Here is a 21,857-nt window from a genome sequence, read left to right on the forward strand (position 1 = left end):
TTCACCTTCCGAGGGAGCGGCCGAGCGGTCTCCCTCACTCATATCTTTTGCGTGCCCGCCTCCTCCCTTCTGAGCTTTCAGCGCGCGCTGCCCACGGGTCCCCGCTTCTTGTACTCTTCGTCCTCCGCACCCGTCACCGCTCTTTCTCCGCGACCGTTCTCTTTCAACAGGTGCCCCCACCACCGCGCGCGCGCCCACATCCAATGGGAGTCGGGGCGCGCCGTCAGCGCCGCCTCGGGCCAATGGGCGCCGGGCGCGCCTTTCGTCACGTGGTTCGAAAGGCGCTGCATATAAGCGCGCCGGCCGGTCGGCCCGGGTCCCGACACAACCCCGAGCCAGTCGACGCTGCCACCAGGACAGGCAATCCGGACTTGAACACGCACGCACACACACATCGGCATCTGCGGCAGCAGCACCCCCCCGTCAGCGTCTTCTACTGAAACCTTCGATCCGCGCAGCACCGTTGTTCGCCGACGAGACCGTTGACGACCAAAGACACGTCCGCCGCTGCCAGCATCGTCGACAACTTTTCGGTGAGTTGTGGTGGACCGCTATTCGGGGCCGCTTCGTTCGTTACACGCTTTGTTTCGCCTCCGAGCATGCTGAATGCTGCCGTCCAGGGCGGACACTTAAAATTAGGGAAGACGCAAACAGTACAGATTGATGCGATTTCTGTGATAGATTGCTTAACCTTTATTATTTTTATATGACAATCCTACATTGACTTTTTGACCCTGACAGTCAGGCAATTCCCCTGTGCAGATCATAAACAGGATAGTGAGATCATAATGCATTCACTCGAGTGTGCTGAAGTGAATGTGTCTCTTGATCGATATTCACGTGGCGAGCGCGTGGTTCTACGAGCAAGCAAAAATTTGTGCGTCGAAGTAAACTCGATAAAAAGTCTCAACGTGTAAAATTCTGGAAAATGCGTCAAAATTACAACAAACGAGTAATTGGCATTACAGAAAATGAAAATGTTGGAGCACAGATTATTTGGGAAAATCAGGTTGTATAAAAAAAGTCATCTATGCATTGAATCCGGCGGTATTACATGTACCATGCTAGGCACATGAGAGTTCCTAACAACAAAATATGAGAGATTAGTAGGAATTGCACAGTTCCCCATTTTCAAAATAATCCGTACTGAAACGTTATAAATGCAGGGCAACATGTAATATTGATTTTGAATAATGTAACATTGTTGGTGGTAAGTTAATAGGTTGTGCTAGAACATAAGGAATCAGATGCACGTATATTATGCACGAGTAAGTCACAGTGTTAGAAGACCAGTTTGACATAATGAAAATGAGAAAACCAAAGGTGATGGCTATCACAATGTGCGTTGTAAGTAAACATCTCGTTTTGCTTTTGCAGGGGCTTTTTCCTGATTTTACTACAAGCACAGTTGAAATGCTTCTTCAAGCTACAAACCCTTTGTCATCGGCATTAGAGAAATCAAAACGTTAGAGCAAAGATAAATTGGGAAATTCAGCTTGCTAAACAGTGTCAGCTGTGCATTGAATGTTACGGTACTACCTGTGACGCACAACAGCACTTCGTATTCTTCAAAACCACCGACTGAATACTGTTTCGCATCAAGAAGAACCAAAACAGCTATGTCACTTTTATTTCCGGCCGTGGAGAGAACATTTTCACCAAGAAAGTAATAAATCTTATTAGAAATATAAGGCAATAGGTATAGAAAGAATGATCTAGTATTGTCTTCTCTAAGTTATCGAGAACTTCACCTTCGCACCGGTGTATCAAAAACGGTACTGTGGGCTTTGCGTTAAGTTTGGATCTCATAAGCAAGAATGTAATTGCAATAAACGCGTCCTATAAAAAGCAATACATTAGGCTTTGTGGCGTTAAGTTTATGTCCATTGCACTTGAAAAGTAGTTTGTAAAAGGGCTCCATAATTGATGGCCCACGTACTTCGCACCGATTCTTCTATGAGGATCTTCCGATCGACAGACAGATAGATAGATAGATAGATAGATAGATAGATAGATAGATAGATAGATAGATAGATAGATAGATAGATAGATAGAAAGATAGATAGATAGATAGATAGATAGATAGATAGATAGATAGATAGATAGATAGATAGATAGATAGATAGATAGATAGATAGATAGATACATTTAGGCAGTGGATCAGGTGGCAAGGCTGGAAGTACTTTCTTGCTAGCCATTTCACGGATACTCGTCTATGGGCTGAGGAACTATGGGGTTTCGAAATAGCTGTAGAATACGCCGAACAATACGGAAAACAATAAAATAAATCCAACTGGTCGATGACGTCACTTCACACTCATGTGCGAGGTTAAACTCGAGACGTGATACAGAAACGGCCTAAATACAGAATTTTGGGAAATTTTTGTTTAAACTGGCTTCAGTTAAGCAACACTGGCACGAGAAATTTTTTAGCAACTGCTGTAATTCGATGAGTGTATAGGAAAGACGGAGACTTCTGTAGCAATGAGCGGCCTGATCGGGAAATCTACCCTCTGTCACCGGCTCAAAGCTTCCCTGAAACTGTTTTGCAAATCAATGCTTAAAAACGTGCACGCGATAATTTATCTTTCTGTACTCGCGCAGAGCCTGGCACATTTGGGCACATAGAACAACTGCGGCGCGAAGGCTCTCCAGAAGTATCATGAAATTGCCGTTGCGTAATTAAAGGATTTCCGCTACCGCGTTCCGCTGAAAGAGAAAACTGGCGTTGTGCACAAACGTGCCTTATCTGGGCCACGTACGAAAAGAGGACGCGATTGTAATTTCCTACTAATCCTTTCCATCAGCGACGCACTCTCCTCTGATATCCCGCAATAAACGTGCTCAACTTGCGACAAGTTATTGCGGCGGTCGTTTGCACTTGATTGCACGGATATGTTGCATCAGATATTGTGCAGCGCCATATGACGAAAGCTTTAGATCGCCAGAATAAGCTGCAAATTTTATTAGCGCGGTATTTGTGACGGAAGAGAAGAGGCATTGATTACGCGAATGTTCAGTGCAAACTTCCCACATTCGCGACTATAAACTCTTCACGCTCTCGTGAGCCTCAATAACGAAGCTATTGTCATACTAACTTCCACGACTGGGGAATTGCCGCTATAACGTAGACGGGGTGCTGCATTAGAGTAATGGGAATTGTGGAAGGATATATTGGAGGTGACACGTGTTAGAACGTTTGCAGTTTTATTCAAAACTAATTATTTATGAAACTTATAGTTTTCGTATGCACACCTAGCAAGGTTTCGTGCACAGTGGTCCTGTAACTTTATTCTCTTTATTTAAGTTGATCTGAGTCATGATATAGCGCATTCAAACACACACTTCCCGTCTGGTTCTTCAGTCTGACATTTTAAGCAGATGGCGCGGCCATGATTCCAATATCTCCAATGAATTATTTGTAGGAACCTTCCGTCTATTGCCTCATGAACTTGAGTTCAGTGAATATGGCAACTTGGTCCCGTTGGTTCGACGTGAAAGCGCAAGCAAATATGAATATTTGCTTACGTAAAGGAACGAAAGAGCATAAGCGGAAGAACAGACAACGACAGAGCGGTGCGCGCGAAATAATTGTGACGTCAGTCTATCTTAGAGGCATCCCCGTGCGCGAAGCTCTTGGTGCGAAAACATTTTCCCAAAACTGTTTCCCACACATAGAAGAAAACATTCCTCGCAAAGAAAGCGCAGACGTGGACCACAAACGCCAACGAATAAAAACAAGAGATTTCGGCTCCCATAGGGGAGCCGGGCCCGCAATCGTCTTGTTCTCTAAAACCTCTTGTTTTTTTTTTAACAAATGTTTGTGGTCAACGTCTGCGTTTTCTTTTGACTATGATAAATTGTGGCCACAGTTTTCGTCAAGCACTTCACTTCAATCAGGACTATCACGGCCCATATATTCACTACGCTGACTGTACGTCCCAAACAGCGGTCCGCAAGAAAGTGCATCCTCCATTTGTGTTGCCAGGGATAATGTTAGTGGACATGGCCGGCGAATTAGAAGCTTTTCTTAATGAAGAAGCATCCGTTTTGCGATTTGTCACTTAATCCCCGTCTAGAAACAAGAAGAAAAATTGAAGGAAGGCCTAACACTGCCGACCCCTCCACCTAAACCGGAATTCTACATAAAGCAGATGTACTGCATTTTGCAACCACAGTTTTTTTTATTTATTGTAATCATTTCTTGCGGTGCATCACGTAAAAGGACTGATCTGCACGTAAAGGTTGCTTCCAACTTAACAAAGATTGCGCGAAAAAGACGTGGACGAGCAAAGAAAGGGCAAACACGGCGCCCATGTTTGTCGTTTGTTTGCTCGTCCACGTCTTTTTCGCGCAGTTGTCGCATCCAGCTAGCTAGTGTAATGCGAGCTTAGGACAAAACCGGATTCCTTCCCTACGGCTCACAGGACTATCGGACATTGCATTCTGCTGCTGCTTTCTTCGTGAAAACATGCTCGGCGAAAGGCATATACTTCCGCCAAAGGCAGAATGCTGTGTGCCATGCCGATTGCTATCGCCGCAAGGAAACGAACAACGAGAGAGAGAGAGAGCAAGGAGAGGAACGGCAATGTGAAGGAAGCGAACAAAGTTAGCCGAAAAATACCCAGATGTATCGCATATTTTACTTCAGGTCCTTTTGTAGCGCGTGGCCCGGCACAGACCCAAAACGCTCATTACGAAACCCGGTGATTCTTCGAAAAAGCGGCGCCGATGGATTTAGCGCCTGCAGCTACCCTACCTTTGTAACCGTTGTAACCGGTAGTGGCACCGTTTCTTACTTATTGCTGTCCCGCTACGCTTTTTCACGATGTAGCGGCTTCTTTCCTGTTCTCCAGTTGAATGAGCACTGCCGGTGGATCGGCTGAGGAATGCGCAGCACAATATTCCAGTGGTCGCATGCAATCTCGCGGCGTCATTTTGGTCCGTGTAGCCGTGTGCCTCGACCGACAACAGACTTCATACTGGTCGTTTTCGTGTTATGTGGCGTAACTGTGTGCACGACAGGCGCATCGTGACCATAACGCACCTGGAAATTATAGCATTGTTCTTTTTGCTGCGAGTCCTAAAGAATAATGAGCACGATCAATGTCGATCGCTAACAAAGGTCTCTAATGAAAGCGAGGTCAAATGCGTTCATATGTTTCCTTGAGTTTTTGCCTCGTCAACGTAATAAGCAGTAGCCTGGCACCCTGTCCTGGCTATGTTGACATCTTGACTTAATGCATATCGGATTACTTAAAGTACGGATATCTCATCTTGCCGATCAAATGTCTCTTCGCTGCGGACAAGATGATGTGAGGTTCGTTTCGCGTAGTGCTGGACACTTATTTTATTAGAAGGTGTCGCCAGATCGCAGGTCCAAACATTCCATTTTAAACAAAAATTTCCTTAGTTCACACAACAAATTAGGCAGAAAAATGTATTTTTTCTTTCCTTTCCGTGAGACCAGAGCCTCAAACAAAACTATTCGCATGTGCGACAGCTGCGAATCACAGAACACCGTCGAATCCCAACAACTAGCTACATGATGGTAAACCAGCGCTATATCCCGAAGCGACCGTTCAATGAAAGATATAGCGAATAACACATTAAAATGCCTTTTCCGAAAACGCTATTGAGTAGGCTGCAAATGCAATCTAGTGACGTCTCGGGCGGTTATTGATTTAACGTGCATATATTTTTTTCGGCAGCCCCTACGACGCATTACACTGCACGCGCAGGAGCTTCTGCTCATGCAACTTTTTTACTAGCTTTGCCTGAACATTCGCCTCATAATTTTTGACAGGGTGCAAATATGTAATAAATTGTTTTTGATACTACACGTTAAAACATCAATGTCAAACAACATTTTGGTTGCGGAATAAAAATAGAATAATTACAAATTTTTGCTTGATGAACAGCAAACTTTCCCTGAACTCGATGTGGTTTCAACGCTCGCAAGGTTAAAGGGCCCCTAACGAGGCCCCATAGCAAATTTTGGTTATACATTGGAAGTTGTTACGTGTCCTCTAGGGAGCGCTCTGCCGGAAAAAAAATTTTAAATGGCTCATTAATAGCCGCGATAGAAATATATCAGTGCCGCGAACCCATGATTTCAGCAGGCGGGTTCCACTGCCAAGCCAGACGCTCTCTCCACTCGCCCCGTCTAGCCTCCTCAAGCGAAATTTCTTCCCTGCGTTCTCCCGTACTGGACTTCGAGGACGCATGACGCATACGTCGCAGGCCCCACCAACATTTGTTTTTTTTTTCTCATCGCTTTTTTTTTTTCGGAGCTACGCACTTCCGCTGAGGGCGTCGCGCGCGAGCTGTTCTCTCGTTCGGGCAGCGCACAAGGACACGTGACTAGCTGTGTAATTCAGTGCTACGCGAATACTAAGGCAGAACAAGCGGATCGCAAAGCATAGTCACGGGGGTGGAATACGGTAAAAAATGGCATAGTTTCGGTACCTGCGCACGTGACCGCACGATCGTGGGAACAAGTAGACGAAGCGGACGTACATCTCGCTTGCTTGGGTGCCAAGTAAAACAAAAAAAAAACATGCAGACATTCTGTTTGTGCGTTTTGTTAGTTTTCTAAATTTCGGTTCGTCAAGTCAAGCAACATATGGCATAGATAACAGATGTATTGAATATTTCTCGAAGTCACGTGTCACCACGAGCAACGTCACACTGCGGACACCAGTACGTAGGCGCAAGAACACGAATACGTCATGCTCCGGCTTGGAGCGCGCCGGCCGCGAGGAGAAGGAAAAACAGCGTTCGGCTTGAAATTTTAGATCTTTCCGCGGCGCGTAGCAACGTACTACTTTGCAGACGCGATCGTTGGCGCACATCGTATGCTCTGCGCGTGTCAGCTCAAAATGACCAGACCTGGTGAGGGGCCCTTTAGGGTAAATCAATACGTCTCGCAGAACATGTCGTATTTAATACTGAAACGGTGACTAACTTGAAGACCTACACCTTTCTTCGCTTCAGGCCGCCGACGAAAACTCTATATCTACAAACTAGAAGTTAGAACTTTAGAATGGGTCTACCTTTGCGGAGAGATAGCTTGAAAACTTGTGGCCGAAATGGTCTTTCGCTTGTCGATTATTAGATTTTTCAAAGTTATATTGAGATTCCGGCGATACCGTTTTCATAATTCCGTCAGCTGTAGAATTAGTAGCTTCATCTTTTATCAAACAAGTTGAAATATGCACTTGATAAGAGAAACTTCTCGAAAGGCTTAGAAAATATAAAGGGGTGGTAGGAGCTTTTGAAAACCGAGACTTTCTGCAAAACGTGCTTCTCTGCAAGAATATAGTTGCTGCGGCGTAGCCCTCAAACCATTAGCAGGGGCAATGGCTGGGTGCCTTGAACAGCTTCGCAATAATTGTTTCGCACGCTGCTTCTTACGTTTCTCCAGCCCTTCACTGCCTCTGTTTGCATCATTTGTTTCATTACACATGTGCGGCCGCTCGTTTGTTTGCAGCCTGATTTTAAGTCAGTCAGTCAAGAACTTTATTGAAATCCTGAAGAGTTTTAAGCCGTTGGAGATCCCACGCGAGGAGCTCCTCGGGCAGAAACAGTAGGCAACGCCCAAGTCGGGACGGGAACGTGGTGACGCTCGGCCAGTTCTTGGGCCCTCTGGACGGCCTTGAGTTGGAGTTTGAGGTCCGGGCTTTTGAGGGCTTCTTCCGATTCAGGCTCACTGTAATTTTATTTTTCCGAAGGCTTTTAGGAGTGTTGTCAGGTGCATAAAATTCATTCACAGAAATGAAAGATTTGCCCTCTCGCTCACTTCAATTTAAAAAAAGAAGCTAAAACGAACAAAAAATAATCAACAGGAGAGCCATAAAGAAGTTTTGCCCACCACAACACTGAAGAATGTATTTTCAACAAGAGGGAGCAAAAAATACAGGCAAACAGGTACAAAGACTGGCGTAACCTATACTATGAGCAAATAATATTAGGAGTTCGCCATGGCTAGCATAGACTTCTTCCCCTTTTGTACGGCTCCTTGAACAATGACATAAGAAACAGTTGCGTTAGCAGAGAAAGACAAGTGCGTTCAACTCATCGTGAAAGAGAACAAAATATTTATCTCAACCGAAAGTGACAGCGGGACTGTAGCTTGTACCGCATGTGAAGTTTCACCGGGGAGTGAAAAATAGATCGTCTTCCACACAGTGCAGCTTATGTTGCAAGAAAACAACATTTCGCAATACTGAGCCGTTCTTACTACTTTTCGCAGAGGCAAGACCCACACGTAAGACTTTTTTTTCTACGGCATTTGTTCGATTGAGTCAGAATTCCGTGGTTTTCATATGGATAGAACTGGACACAAAATAAATGACCGAAACCTTCAAACAGCCTGAAAGCTGGCCCCTCCGGCATTCTGGATACGTTTTGCAACACATCTAGAAACATTCCTGTTGTCAACAACAATGAATTCTTTAACAGCAAAAGACAGAGATATGCAGAGATACAGGTAAAACACGGAAGTCTCAGATTCACTCGCTATGTAAGTAAAAACATTTGCACACCTGCAATGTATGTTGCTTCAGAATATATCAATAAATATATATATATTTTTAATTTACTTCAAAGCAGTACAAATACCCATGTTGGAAATGCTTCAGCCAATACGCAAACCCTCCTATGACAAAATGTTGTGTTTCCACCTCTCATGTTGATGACATTTGCATCTCCCAAAAATATATAGCCGCACATTAATGGTAACGTGGCGTCAACTTCATGTTGCTTGAGGCCCTCTCAGAGCACGGCTATATTTGTAAGGCTACATGCCTTTTCTTTTCTAATATTGCCGTTCTCTTTTGCTGTGATAGTACACAATTTCAAAAGAAAAGCATTGCAATGGAAAGGGGTCAGAGGACAACACCGGCTGTTGGCCCCTCGCCTCCTTATAGATTGGCTGTGGGGGCAATCTGGCAGGACAATGAAGCCTCCAGAAAGTAACCGCTGCCTCCTGGCAACCCTCTTTCTATTCCTCAAGTATGTGTAAGTCATCTATTAGCTCACGTATTTAATCTAGCAACTTCGCAGTTTTCTCTAAAGTACCGGTTAGAAAAAAAAATGTATATATATTTCCTGCAGACTCAATTTCTCCCTGGGCGACTGCACCTCAAACCACCTATAGCAGCGCTTTCTGAGCTGTTAGCGAACGAATGAAGAGGGCGCATCCTTGCGAAACTTCCCCGACAATAAAGACCCGTCTTTCGTCTCCTCTCTGATGAAATCCTTCTTCGCGCTTCTCACACAAATCAACTGTGAAGCCACCTTATGCATTTCTTTCGCTGCTTAAGTCTTCTTCCTATTCAGTATCGCGTTTTGCTTTCCTTTTTGCTGTAACTTCACAGAATGGCGGGATGAGGTCACGCATTTTTCGTGGAAATGCACGAAAGGAGATAGCACGGTATTTCTTTTCCGTTTTTCTTCCCCCCTCCCCCCTCCCGGCCTGTGTCATTGACACCGACCCCATGCCTTCGTATAGAAAGTCGCCTTGCGCTGATAGCATCAGCAGGGAGTGTTGTCGATGCCCATAACGGTGGGATACTTCACTTCCGACTCCATCAGACCGCGTCATCGTCAGCGGCGCCCACCAGATAACACCCGAACGTGGCAGTTCTACGCAGCCGGACTCCCTGCTGTTCTCAGAAGAGAAAGGAGGGCACGTTTTCGCTCGACGAGAAAACGTGATCGGCTTTCGCGAAGGCGTTTCGGCCAACCAACAGCCGAATGCGCCGGCTTCTCACGATGAACGGAACAAAGCAAATCGTATGATTCTCATTTTTTGCCAGTTTATTTTCTCGCCTCGTAAACGTGCTTTCATCAGTATGGAAGTAGTGGTGCTCAGTTTGGCTGCGCGCGATGAGTGCCGCTGTCGCGCCCGCGCCGTTCGGAGAGCAGCCCCCGAAGTGACCACCGCGGCGTCTCATGCGCCCACCGCGCACCCTTGTTGTAATAGCCGTAGGAGGCCAGAGAACTGTCGCGTGTAGAGCTTCCCAATGTCCATGCCACGCGCTGTAGGGTTCGCAATGCGTTCGCTGCGGCACAAACTAAAAAGTACAAACAAGGACGCCTAAGGAAGTATACCAAACCAGACAGCGGCTCGTCTCGAAATTCGTTTTCCCACGTTATCCAGAAGCGATTCAATTCTGCCCTGACGATCGTGTTCTGGAAAAAAGACTGGAAGACGAGACGACAAATAGAATATGGAGTATGAAGACGGAACTCAAGCTGCTGGCAGCCCGTGTTGCTTTCTATCAAGTCGTTTTCCGTCGTGCCGGCCTGTATTATTTTTTTGCGTCACCATAAATATCGGCTCCGCTTACTTCCACTTCGGGCAATTTAGAGTGCACGCATTATGGGATGCGTCAGGGGTTTTAAAGGCGAAGCTTTTCTTTGCGAACCTAGCCGGGTTTAGTGACGGTTGGCGCTGCGGCCTGGCTGTTCCCTTGCCGAATAGTCCTACCAATCACAGCGGAGTACGCGCGCCAGTCGGTTCCTTTCGGCACCACCAGATGGCGATTGCATCCGCTGCAACGGCAGAAATACGGAAAGAGAAACAACATGTTCGTTGGAAAGGAAAAAAGAAACCAAAAAGCTGGTGGAGCAAGGAGATACGAGAAGCGATCGCCGAACGACAGAAAGCATCTCGAGAGCACAGGCAGGCAAAGAAGGCGCAGTTGTCACAGGATGAAGTAACTAGTAAATGGGAAATATACCGGAAGAAAAAGTCTATGGTTCAAATACTGGTGCAAGCAAAATTAAAAGGTGAAAGTGAACGTTGGTTGTCAGAAATACGTGAGAAAAAGAAGGAAGCACCCAGAATATTTTCGAACCACATAAAATTATTAGGCAGGAAGTCAACAACAATACAACAACATATCCTAGACGAAGATGAAAGCAGACTGGAAGGAGAAGCGGCAATAAATTACATCCGGAAAATAACAGCCGAATCTTTCCAAGGCAATGACGAGGTTGTATTTGAAGAAAAAAAGAGCATGAAAGAGACCCAGGAAAGGGAGCTGGTTCTGACAAATTTAAACTGGAAGAAAGCGGAAGAGAAAATTCCTAAGCGCACAGCCACAGGGCTAGACGAGGTTCCCGTTAGGCTGATAAATGAACTAGGACCAAAAAGTAAGGAAGCTCTGGTGAAAGCAGTGGAAAAAACTTTAAAAGATATACGAATACCAGACAGTTGGCGACAAAGTAGAATGAATTTAATTTATAAAGGTAAGGGGGAGAAAGACAGAATTCACTCGTATAGACCGTTGACCATTACATCGTTAATATACAGCCTAGCAATGCAGGCAATCAAATTAAAGCTTCTAGCATGGACAGAGAATAATGGCATTTTGGGAAAGCTTCAGAATGGCTTCAGAATAGGTAGGCGTTTGGACGATAACTTGTTTGTTCTTACTCAGTTTATCGAAATATCAAAAGTAGAAAGCAGACCGTTGTATGTGGCCTTTTTAGACATTACAGGAGCCTACGACAACGTAGCCCGCAACATCTTGTGGGATATTCTGGAAGCGGAAGGCTTAGGTAAGGATTGTATACAGCTTTTGAGAGAGATTTACCTAGAAAATACCGTTTGCGTTGAATGGGAAGGGATGAGGAGCGCGGAGAAAGTTCATATCAACAAAGGACTGAGCCAGGGGTGCCCTTTATCCCCGCTGCTGTTTATGATGTACATGGTGAGGATGGAGAGGGCGCTAGAAGGAAATAATATCGGGTTTAATCTCTCATGCAAACAGGCAGGTACAGTAATAGAGCAGCAACTCCCAGGTTTATTTTATGCGGACGACATTGTGTTGCTCGCTAACAAGCAAAGCGATTTGCAACGTCTGGCTAATATCTGTGGACAGGAAGGCAACAATTTAGGTTTGAAATTTAGTGTTAGAAAATCAGGTGTTATGGTATTCAATGAAAACAGTGAACAGACAGTGGAGATACAGGGCCAAGAAATACCTCGGGTAACAGAATATAAATACCTTGGTATATGGATAAACGAAGGCAATGGATATATGGAAACACAGGAAAAAACCATAACAGTCAAGGGGAAGAGAAATGCAGCCATAATGAAGCACAGAGCGCTATTGGGATACAATAGGTACGAGGTCCTCCGAGGTATGTGGAAAGGGGTAATGGTTGCAGGACTTACTTTTGGAAATGCGGTTGTTTGCTTTAAATCAGGGGCGCAATCAGGACTCGACGGGAACCAAAGGTCAGTGGGTCGCCTCGCATTGGGCGCTCACGGGAAGACTACAAATGAAGCTGTGCAGGGTGATATGGGCTGGACTAGTATTGAAGTGAGGGAAGCTCGCAGTAAAATTGAGTATGAAGAACGGCTGAGGAATATGGAAGAAAGTGAATGGGCTGGGAGAGTGTTCAGGTATCTGTACAGGCAAAACATTGATTCACACTGGAGGAAAACAACTAGGAAGCTTACCAGCAAGTATGCGGCCTGTGGGGTGGGCAACAGAGCAACAAGGAAGGTCAAGCGGAAAGTCAGAGAGGCTGAATTAATCTCATGGGCGGCGGCAATGGAAAAGAAACCTGACATGAGTAACTACTTAAGAGGAAAAAACGAAATCAGGAAAGAAACCATTTATGATAACTCAAAGGGAAGCTCATTACTTCTCGAAGCGAGATCGGGATGCCTTAGAACACGCACCTATAAAGCGAGATATGAGAAGGAAGAAGAAGCATGTGCTTGCTGCGGTAAAGCTAGGGAAACGACGGAGCATATTTTATTAGAATGTGAACACTTCTACCCAGCGGTCGATTTAGGCACCACTGGCCTCCTTGAAGCCCTTGGGTTCAGCGGGAGCAGTGGTAAAGCAAACAGGTCCGCAATAGACATTAGTAAGAGGTGATTGGAGGATTCGTGGAAGAAAAGTAGGGAAACGACAAAAGACGGAGACGTACAAAAGCACAATTCGCAATAGGGGATCAGAAAGTTTGGACGTGGTAGTTCATAGTGTCTTTTTTTTTTCATTGGTTAACCTAGGTAGGATATTAGGCAGCATAGTAGCAAGAGCTTGGTGGCGCAACCCACCGCCCTGTTCCAAAGGGGACGCTCATAACATCCATCCATCCATCCATCCAACGGCGGCTCCGACCGTGCGGGAGACAGAATAAAAATAACCACAAGGGCCCCTTTCCACATTCGCGGCTGCACTGTAATGGGAGAGTAAAGCTTCTTGCGGATAGACTGGATTCGAATTAAGCTTCGTACATAGGCGTTTGGTGCCTCTGATGCCATGAGGCCTTCCAGGCGTCCGTCGTACTCGCTAGTAACCAGCAACTCCGCTTAACAAAGCCTGGGTATAATTTGTGTGCCCGCACTTGTGTGTGCGTGGGCGTGTGTGCGTGCGTGGGTGTGAGAGAGAGAGAGCATTCGAATTCCGACTCTTTATACACTCACAAAGAGTTTCGCCGTATAAAAAGTGGTATCTGCTTCATTTTGAGACCTGGATTGTCAGTACGGAAAGAATGTATATTGAATGGTGAACCGAGTATGGCTTCGCAAAGAGTTTTCGTATGCAATGTATGGTTGCGCAGGAAGATTACACTTCAGTGGTATAGCTCGTTTAGTGCCCAATGGGAAGTAGTTTCTTCACAGGATTCCTTTTTTTTTTGCGATGGGTTCTGAATATGACTTGAGATTTATTACTCTTTTGGCATGGTTACGCCGTTCCAGTATTGTTCTGTTTGCCAATGCGCGAATTAGCTGCACACGCACACGCACAATAACGAGATTCCGTCACAGTGCTTTTATTTTTATGCGGTTTTGTTACTTATTCGACACCTCGCCTTTACAACGAAGCTGCTAGGCTGTTGTTCGTAGGGGTCTTTCGCTGCGTGCGCACCCAAAAACACGCCAGCTGGAAAGGGGGATTGTGTTTTAGCTTCCGCTTGCTAGAATTATGTTTGCTCGTATGTTCAAATTATAATTAGACGCTATCATGTCTGCAGGTTGTGCATATGTCCTACTTTACGAATTTTCCGACGTACCTTGATCTGGGAAATTAAATTACTTCCATAACGCATTTGCGTGAGGCGGAAGGCCTACAAGAATCAGGATGTAGGCTGTTCTAATGGTACTCCACTAGCAGCCGCGGTCACTCAGACAGACCACAAGCGGAAGCTCGAAAACGGCTTTGTCTTTGAGTTCCCACTTAAGGGATTTAAGTTTTCTCGTATATTCGAATAACATTTCGAAGCTATCATGACTGCAGCTTGTGTGGAAGTCGTACTTTACGCAATTTCTGACGCAATTATTTTTTAAACATTAATTTAGTTCAATAAGGCACTTGCGCTTGGCGGAAGGCCTAGATGAATCAAGATGTATGCTGCACATCCGCACATGAGCGTGCGCGCAGCGTAGAACGCTTCTGGGAGTGGTGCTTGCCTAACATCTAACATGAGTTGGGTTGGTGGTACTTGTCTTACGTCTGCAACAGCTTCGTTGTACGTCCACTTTCACGTGGTGGAATAGCGGCGAACTTCTTTTTTTTGGACTTTGCTGTTAAGGAATAAAACATAAGAGAAACTTTGCCAAATGCACAGGCTACGGATTAGGATAGTAGTACGGATTTTCTGCTGTAAACGCTGAAACTGCACTGACGCATCTTTCTACCCTCACTTTTAATACGGGGCATATTTCCTCAATCTCAGGTTGCCGTCGGCTACAGCTGCTCCCTGTAGTGATCACATAATAGGCTATATATCATAAGTTATATCAGTGTTGTTTATCTTGTCGTTGAAATTGAATCATCTACCCGCCGTGGTTGCTCAGTGGCTATGGTGTTAGGCTGCTGAGCACGAGGTCGCGGGATCGAATCCCGGCCACGGCGGCCGCATTTCGATGGGGGCGCAATGCGAAAACACCCGTGTACTTAGATTTAGGTGCACGTTAAAGAACCCCAGGTGGTCGAAATTTCCGGAGTCCCCCACTACGGCGTGCCTCATAATCAGAACGTGGTTTTGGCACGTAAAACCCCATAATTTAATTTAATTTTAAATTGAATCAAAGGAGCTGTTTACGAACTAACATGCCTCCATGTGGACCGTGAATTTTTGCTTTGGAAGCGATAGCATCAAATTGCCCAACGAGCAAAAGAGGTGGCACCTGTAATCTGGGGCAGGAAAACGGCACCTAAATTCCCGTTGGCTACGAGGCCAGGTTACGTGCGCGCCTTGACGGAGTAGAGTGGGCGGAAGTGAACACCTGTGGCCGCAGTTGCGCGCTAGGTGTTGCAGGGCATCGCCGCGACGCCATTTCATCGTCGCTCTCTGAAGCCTGTGTTATCCGCGCGTTCCTGGTCCACGCCTGCGTTCTAAGTTCGCTTGTGTAATCGCTGTAACGCAATATCGAATAACGAAAAGAATGAATTCGAAAGGAAAAACTTTGGCGATAGTGAGTCTAGAACCTACTACCTCACGCAGAAAATCCGAGTGTCTTGCCCACTGCTATAAACGAGCACCTCCTAGATAACAGGCCTGTATAATCTCCCCTGTGACATCTACTTGAACTGAACTTTACATTGTCAAACCCGGTGTGATGACAGCGGTAACGCCAAAATCGCCGCGGCTTACTTGGGAGCGTCCCCATTAGATTACATGACAGTCGGGCAAGGTATCATGAAGTCACCGATCGAAGTCCACCAGCCTTGTTCTAGCTAGGAATAGTTGGCCAAGCGTCACAACACGCTCTCTTGCCCGCGAATACATCATAACTACAAGGACCGCTCAGCGGCGTTAATGCCTTCGCATTTTCAACTCATTTTGCCTGCCGGAAACGCCGACGACATCTGCATCTGGACATCAGCGATTACTAATCTCCAGGTTCGCGCAACGCTACAGAAAGCAGCAACACAGGCATCTGATTATCTTCACACACAAAGCCTTACCACCTCAACAGAAAAATGTGCGTCAGTCGCTCTCACGCGAGAAGCGATGTTTCGTTATCCAGTATGCGTCCATGGCCAGCCTATCTCCTACAAGAGAAATCATCGGCTTTTGGGTGTCATTGTTGACCGGGACCTCTCTTGGAGCCCTGAGGCTGCCCACTTGAAGAAGCTGACATCTATTGTTCATGTCTTCAAGTTTTTTCCCGGCAAAACACGGGCATCTTCAGTGGGCTCCATGTTACAGTTATATCGAGCACTTTTTATCGGATTCCTACGTTATAGCTCTCCCGTGCTTGCTAAAACATGCAAGTGAAATCTTCAAGAACTTCAGAGCGTGCAAGCACAGGCGCTACGTGTTTGCCTAGGCCTTCTGTGAAGCGCCTCAACAGAAGGAACCATTATAATGGCTCAAGACCATCCGATCACGACTTACATTATCACCGACACCCTTAGGGTCCATGTTCGTCATGTTTCCGGGATGCAATCAAACTCTCTTGCCTGCCTGCCAGAACGACGACCACAGGCGCCCTTCTTCAACGAGGTAAGCATCCATCGTGCCTCCCTACCATCGGGCTTCACACCATCAGCACGTTCAACCCCATCTTTGTGGTGTTTAAAACAACCTCAAATGCGTCTTATGGTTCCAGGGATAAGAAAGAAGACCGACCTGCCTACCTTGGCCTTGAAGCAAGCAGCTCTAGATTGTTTGCACACTTTCTACTTTAACCAAGTCCACATATATATGGATGGCTCTTCCACTCAGACCAGCTCCACCGGCGCAGTGGTTATACCATCACGACCAATAAGCACCCGATAGATTATTTATCACTTGACAACATCGACAGGTTCGGAGCTTGTTGCCCTCCGAGGTGCCGTTGATTATATTGTAAGCACTATTAACGTACTTCGTCGTTTTCATTTGCACATAGCCATCATCTTCCCTGTTCTTCGACTTCTTCGCGCATGAGTTGGGGCGTTGCCTTTTTGGGAATAAACAGCGCTGGACAACTTGGTTGGTCTCGGTATTATAAAGTGGTGGAGGTACGTCAAGACCCCGACGTCCTCTCGCGTTCCCGTCCTCCCTAGAGCTACGTTCCGGTCGGTATAATATTAACAACCAACCGGCTAATCGGTGGGTAATATTCTGCGATTCGAAGGCGGCCTTACAATGTTTTCTGTCATACCTTTGTCGCGGGTTCTGTGAACAACTCGTATCGGAGATACGAGAAATGCACCATCATATAAATCACGAAAGGACATGACGTCGTGTTTCAGTGGCTGCCTGGCCATTGCAGTATCTCCGGCAACGACCTCACTGACGAAGCTGCTAGGAAAGCACACGAAGGCGCAACCCTTGTTTGTGTACCGTTATCATGGACTGTTATCATGGACGCCTGAATTCACTCAAAATCGATAGCATTCCCTTGACCCATCTATGTAACTGTGACTGTTACCACGGCTTCTGCGAAATTAGGAAATACAGCTTTGCCGCTTACTCTTGGGCGTCGCATTCACCAATGCATATACGTTTTTGATTAGAATGGCTCATAGCGCGAGTGCAATGCCTGTGGTGTGGAGGGAACTAAAGAACATCTGCTGTGCTACTGCCCACCTTTCGAAAATGAAAGACATGACCTCTGCACAACTGTCAATCAGTTAGATCGAAAACCGTTCACCTTAAAGAAGCTCTTGGGACCATGGACTAGCACATCGCAGCTACAAAAAGCCACAAAAGCGCTGCTGCGATATTTGAAAGCTAGCGGATTCAGTCACCATTTGTGATCCAGACTGAGTGACCGAATGATTTCCCCAGTGCACTTTCTCTTCTTCTTTTAATCTTTACGTCCCCTTTTCTCTTTCCCCAGTGTAGGGTAGCCAACTGGGCTTAGTGCTGGTTAACCTCCCTACCTTTCATTTATAATTTTATCTCCCTCTCTCTCTCTCAGCGCATGAGAAGTGCTTAGGTGTCCTCGAATTTTCTTCTTATTTTTTTAATTTGGATGTATGGGCTAGAACTTGCAGCTGCCACATTTATCAGGTTTTTTTTTCTTCTTTCAGTTTCCTCTTGGCTGTAATAATTTCACCATTTTAGATCCTAGATCCGGCTGTCAAGCATACATGGACGATAAATAGACGAAAACAAGAAGAGAGGGAGGACTGCACACACACAAGAGGATGCACAGCTTTACTGTAGACAGCCGCTCAGGCCGATGCACTTCGAAAGCTGTTCTTTCTATCACGTTTTCATCTTACCGCCCCCGGACCAAATCCGTAGTCGTTGACCTCCTTTTCTATCTTCTCATCTCTTTTTCAGTTTCTTTCTCAATTTTCTCTCTAGCCACCATGGTCTGAAACAGTGACTAAATAACGAATTCTTGCTTATTTCGTAAGTAATAAAAAATAAGCAACGCTACATTTCATTTGGGTAGGAAATACTTCATAATATTTCGCGTCACAGCGTCGTAATTATGAACCGGTGTTTCGCATCAGCAGAAACAAGTGGAATAGTCATACGATAGGTGCAAATCGTTTACATCACCCACACTTGAAGGCAAAATGCAGCATTACATTTTTTTTCTCCGTTTCTTTCTTTGTTTTGTTTTCCTTTCCTTTTTGTTGTGCTTCGCCGCACGTTTATGTACATACTATCAACTACATGTTTTCAGGCTGTACGTTTCAGATAAATTATTACAATTAAGGCCAGCACTCTACGTTTCAAAACCTTGATTGAATTATTGCATTTAGGTGCACAAGTGAAAATCTAGATATTCGTAGTCAGCATCTTTCGGTCGAGACCGAATGATCAACAGTATGTTTTTTTCACACGGCGCGCGTATAAGATTGTAAGCCTAGAATAGTCAGCAGTTGTCACTTTTGGCGAAAAATGACCCTTGCGACACACCTGCATCTACAGAGAAAATACAACTATATTGTGACAGCAAACGATGTTGTCATGGCAAGTACAGAACCATGGTACGCTGCGCGCTTAAAATTTAGAAGTTTTCTTAAGCTAATCGACCTGCCTTTGCATGCTATGGCCAGAAGAGCGCATTATCGGGCAAGTTGGTTAACATTCACGGTTCGTCGCAGCTCAGGGGTCGAAGACGAAGGAAGCCACACGACAAACACGGTGCTGAACTAAACAACTGAGAATTTAGTGCGACAGAATAAATATGTACAGCTGTACATTGAACCATCACGTGATCCCCAGTCAATCTTAACCGTTCTTGCCGATGGCTTTTGATCGGGAATCAGGCGATGCACAAAGTGTGTAGTTTTGCATTCTTCTTTGTCGCAATACACTTTCAGTTGCTGGTTCAAGGGTCATGTTTGTCGTCTCGCTTTCTTCGTTTTCGCCATTTGCGCTGTCACCGACCATGCACGCTACGGCTGTTGCTTTAAGTATAAACCGATTATCCCAAGAACAATTTCTGCTGAATCATCCGTTGCCACAGTGTCGTGTAAACAAATAGAAATGAAGGACGTCCGCCACGTCTGCCTCGTTGTCACATCCCAGTGTCGGTTCCTGCGGAAGGAACACGTTACCTGCAACATGTCGTAGCAGCCACCGAAGCGGTCCAACCAATCGGCTGAGCAAACAACGAGCGCAATCCATGGAAGGCCGGGTAACAAACGCGCCGAAGCGGATGGCAAACAATCGACACCGACGCCAAACGCGCCATCACGTCACTCGCTACGAGCATTGTGATGTAACCCGAAACTATGCTCCAGGAAGAAGCACGTCCTAATCGATGAAAGCCAGAATGGGAGGCAACAGTAGTAGCCGCTGTTTCGCGGAATGTGGCTCATAGTTTGGTATTCTCACTAACACAAAAATGGACCAAACGTTCGCCGTGATCGAGTAACTTACAAAAAAAAAAGAAACACGAAACAGCGAGATCGGACGAGTAATACGGACTCGATTTATACGGGCGATGACCTGTGATGCATACGTAAGATATATTTTTGTAATTGTGCCCAAATAATTGTGGAATTGAGCGCAGTGTTGCAGAGGCGCTAATTTGTTTCACCTACAATATGTTAGTGGAACTCTATGGGATATCTCTAAAGTTTATTATCGGGGAAATGTTTGAGTAGGTTTTTCTAACAATGATAACACAGTGCTCCTAACGCGATGTGATCTTCATTATTCCAAAGGGAGTCCATATAGTTGCACGCTGCTAATACTCAACGACACTGTTTGCACTAATGTCAGCGTGCGCCGCTAATACGACGCCTATGCCACCTTGATAATCGAGCCCATAACACGAATCTGGCAAAAAATTGCACCATTAGCTTATGAAAATTTCCTGAAGCCAATTTGCCAACGCACACTGTTGAGTTGTAAGGGTGAGCTTTATATACTTATGCACGTACCATTATTCAATTGTTGCCTGAACGTCAAACGAAGGTTTAATTCCAATACGAAAAGTATCAATCCATACTTGGTATTACTGCTCAAATAGAATCTGCAAGCAGGGATGCGCTTGCTTGGAAGGTTTGATATTCATTTGTACGCAGAAAACTACGTCATAATGAAATAGGTCCGACATGTTGCTCTACTGAAAAGATATACTTCGAATCTTGTACGTGATGATACCAATCCACGTAACTGCCACGAAAGCCATTATTTGCCGTGTCAACAAACTACTCGTGCAGAATTACACGAACATATATTCGACAGCATTATTTGGCAAGGTTACTGAGCAATATTGCAACTTTCATGTCTTCGTTCAATTCAATTATCGTGACACTAAGTCCGCTCCATCCACTGATTCGCTTCGATTAGCTGCGGCAAAGAGAAAGCTTATGCAGAAAAGTAATCTGCCAAGCAGGTTTGTCAAAACACTCCAATCCGTTGTAGGCTCGAACGTCATCCAAGTTGATCCACGTCGGTGAGCCTCTTGGATTTCTTCATCCTTGTACACTTCTCTTTTTTTTTTTCTTCGTCTTCGGCAACGCCTGCTACGAGGAACTCTCAAACCAATGGAAACGAACGGCCAGGAACAACACTACCACCGAAGTCAGATGACGCCGTGGGCTCGCCGCCAGTTACATAAGCAGGCCAGGTAGAGAGTATACATGTAATGCGGCTCGGTTCTTCGATCACGCCGTGTTTTTGCCCAGCGCCAGCATTACTTGCGGGGGAGCTCGAATCTCACGGAGCACTGTTTACCATCGTCGTGCCAAGGCCTCGACGTCACATCGCATGGCAGTAATCCGATATCCGGATGGACGCGGCACGCGATACTCGAATCAAGCGTCAGAGCCATAGTGCGACCTGTTGCGTCCGGTCTTCCGCCGGGCCTTCTCGTTCTGACTTTCTCCTCGTATTCACCGTTGGGAACACATGTTGCGGGACGCTTGCATATTGCATCTCGAAAGGGTCCGACTCGGCCAAGCATTTCATCCGCGGCCCGAATTTCCCCGCACAGCTCGTGCTATGTCCTGTGTTGTCATTTATTTTATTTATTTTATTTATTTTATTTACACATACTGTGGCCTCGGTGAAGCTGTTGCAGGAGTGGGATGTACAACAAACATACAAACATCTATTAGCAAGTTTGCGTGAATCCGTTCAATGGCATTGAACGTATGTTTCCCGGTATTGAGTTCGAAGCTTCAATTGTTGAGGAAAAAAAGCTGTATTTAAAGGAAGCAGTGCCGGCGGAAAAGGTTGAAATATTTAGGGCGTGGTGGCTCCACGTAGATGAGGCTTTGGAAGAAGTCAAATATTTATCTAGAGAGAAGAGACGAGGCGAATGAATTAAGGTGTAAATAAATTTTAGGCATTCAAGATGCCGACGCGCTGCAAGAGTAGTCATACGAGTCACGGGACAGAAAATTTAGACGGCGAAAAGCCCTTGTCATATCTCCGGCTTAAAAGACGCACTGGCTTTTTCTTGCGCAGAT

At 45.6% G+C, this 21,857-nt stretch overlaps 1 protein-coding gene across 1 annotated transcript in view; it reads left to right on the forward strand.

The window, feature by feature from the left end:
- The first annotated feature begins 302 nt into the window (after positions 1–302).
- Positions 303–21,857, forward strand: part of LOC126524372 (uncharacterized) — a 248,910-nt gene continuing 227,355 nt past the window's right edge. Inside the window, exon 1 of the mRNA XM_055067268.2 lies at positions 303–533. The gene's annotated coding sequence lies outside the window, so the exon portion shown is untranslated. The remainder of the gene's footprint in view (positions 534–21,857) is intronic.

The sequence above is a fragment of the Dermacentor andersoni genome, chromosome 3, assembly GCF_023375885.2.
Source record: "Dermacentor andersoni chromosome 3, qqDerAnde1_hic_scaffold, whole genome shotgun sequence".
In the NCBI taxonomy this organism is placed as follows: Eukaryota; Metazoa; Arthropoda; class Arachnida; order Ixodida; family Ixodidae; genus Dermacentor; species Dermacentor andersoni.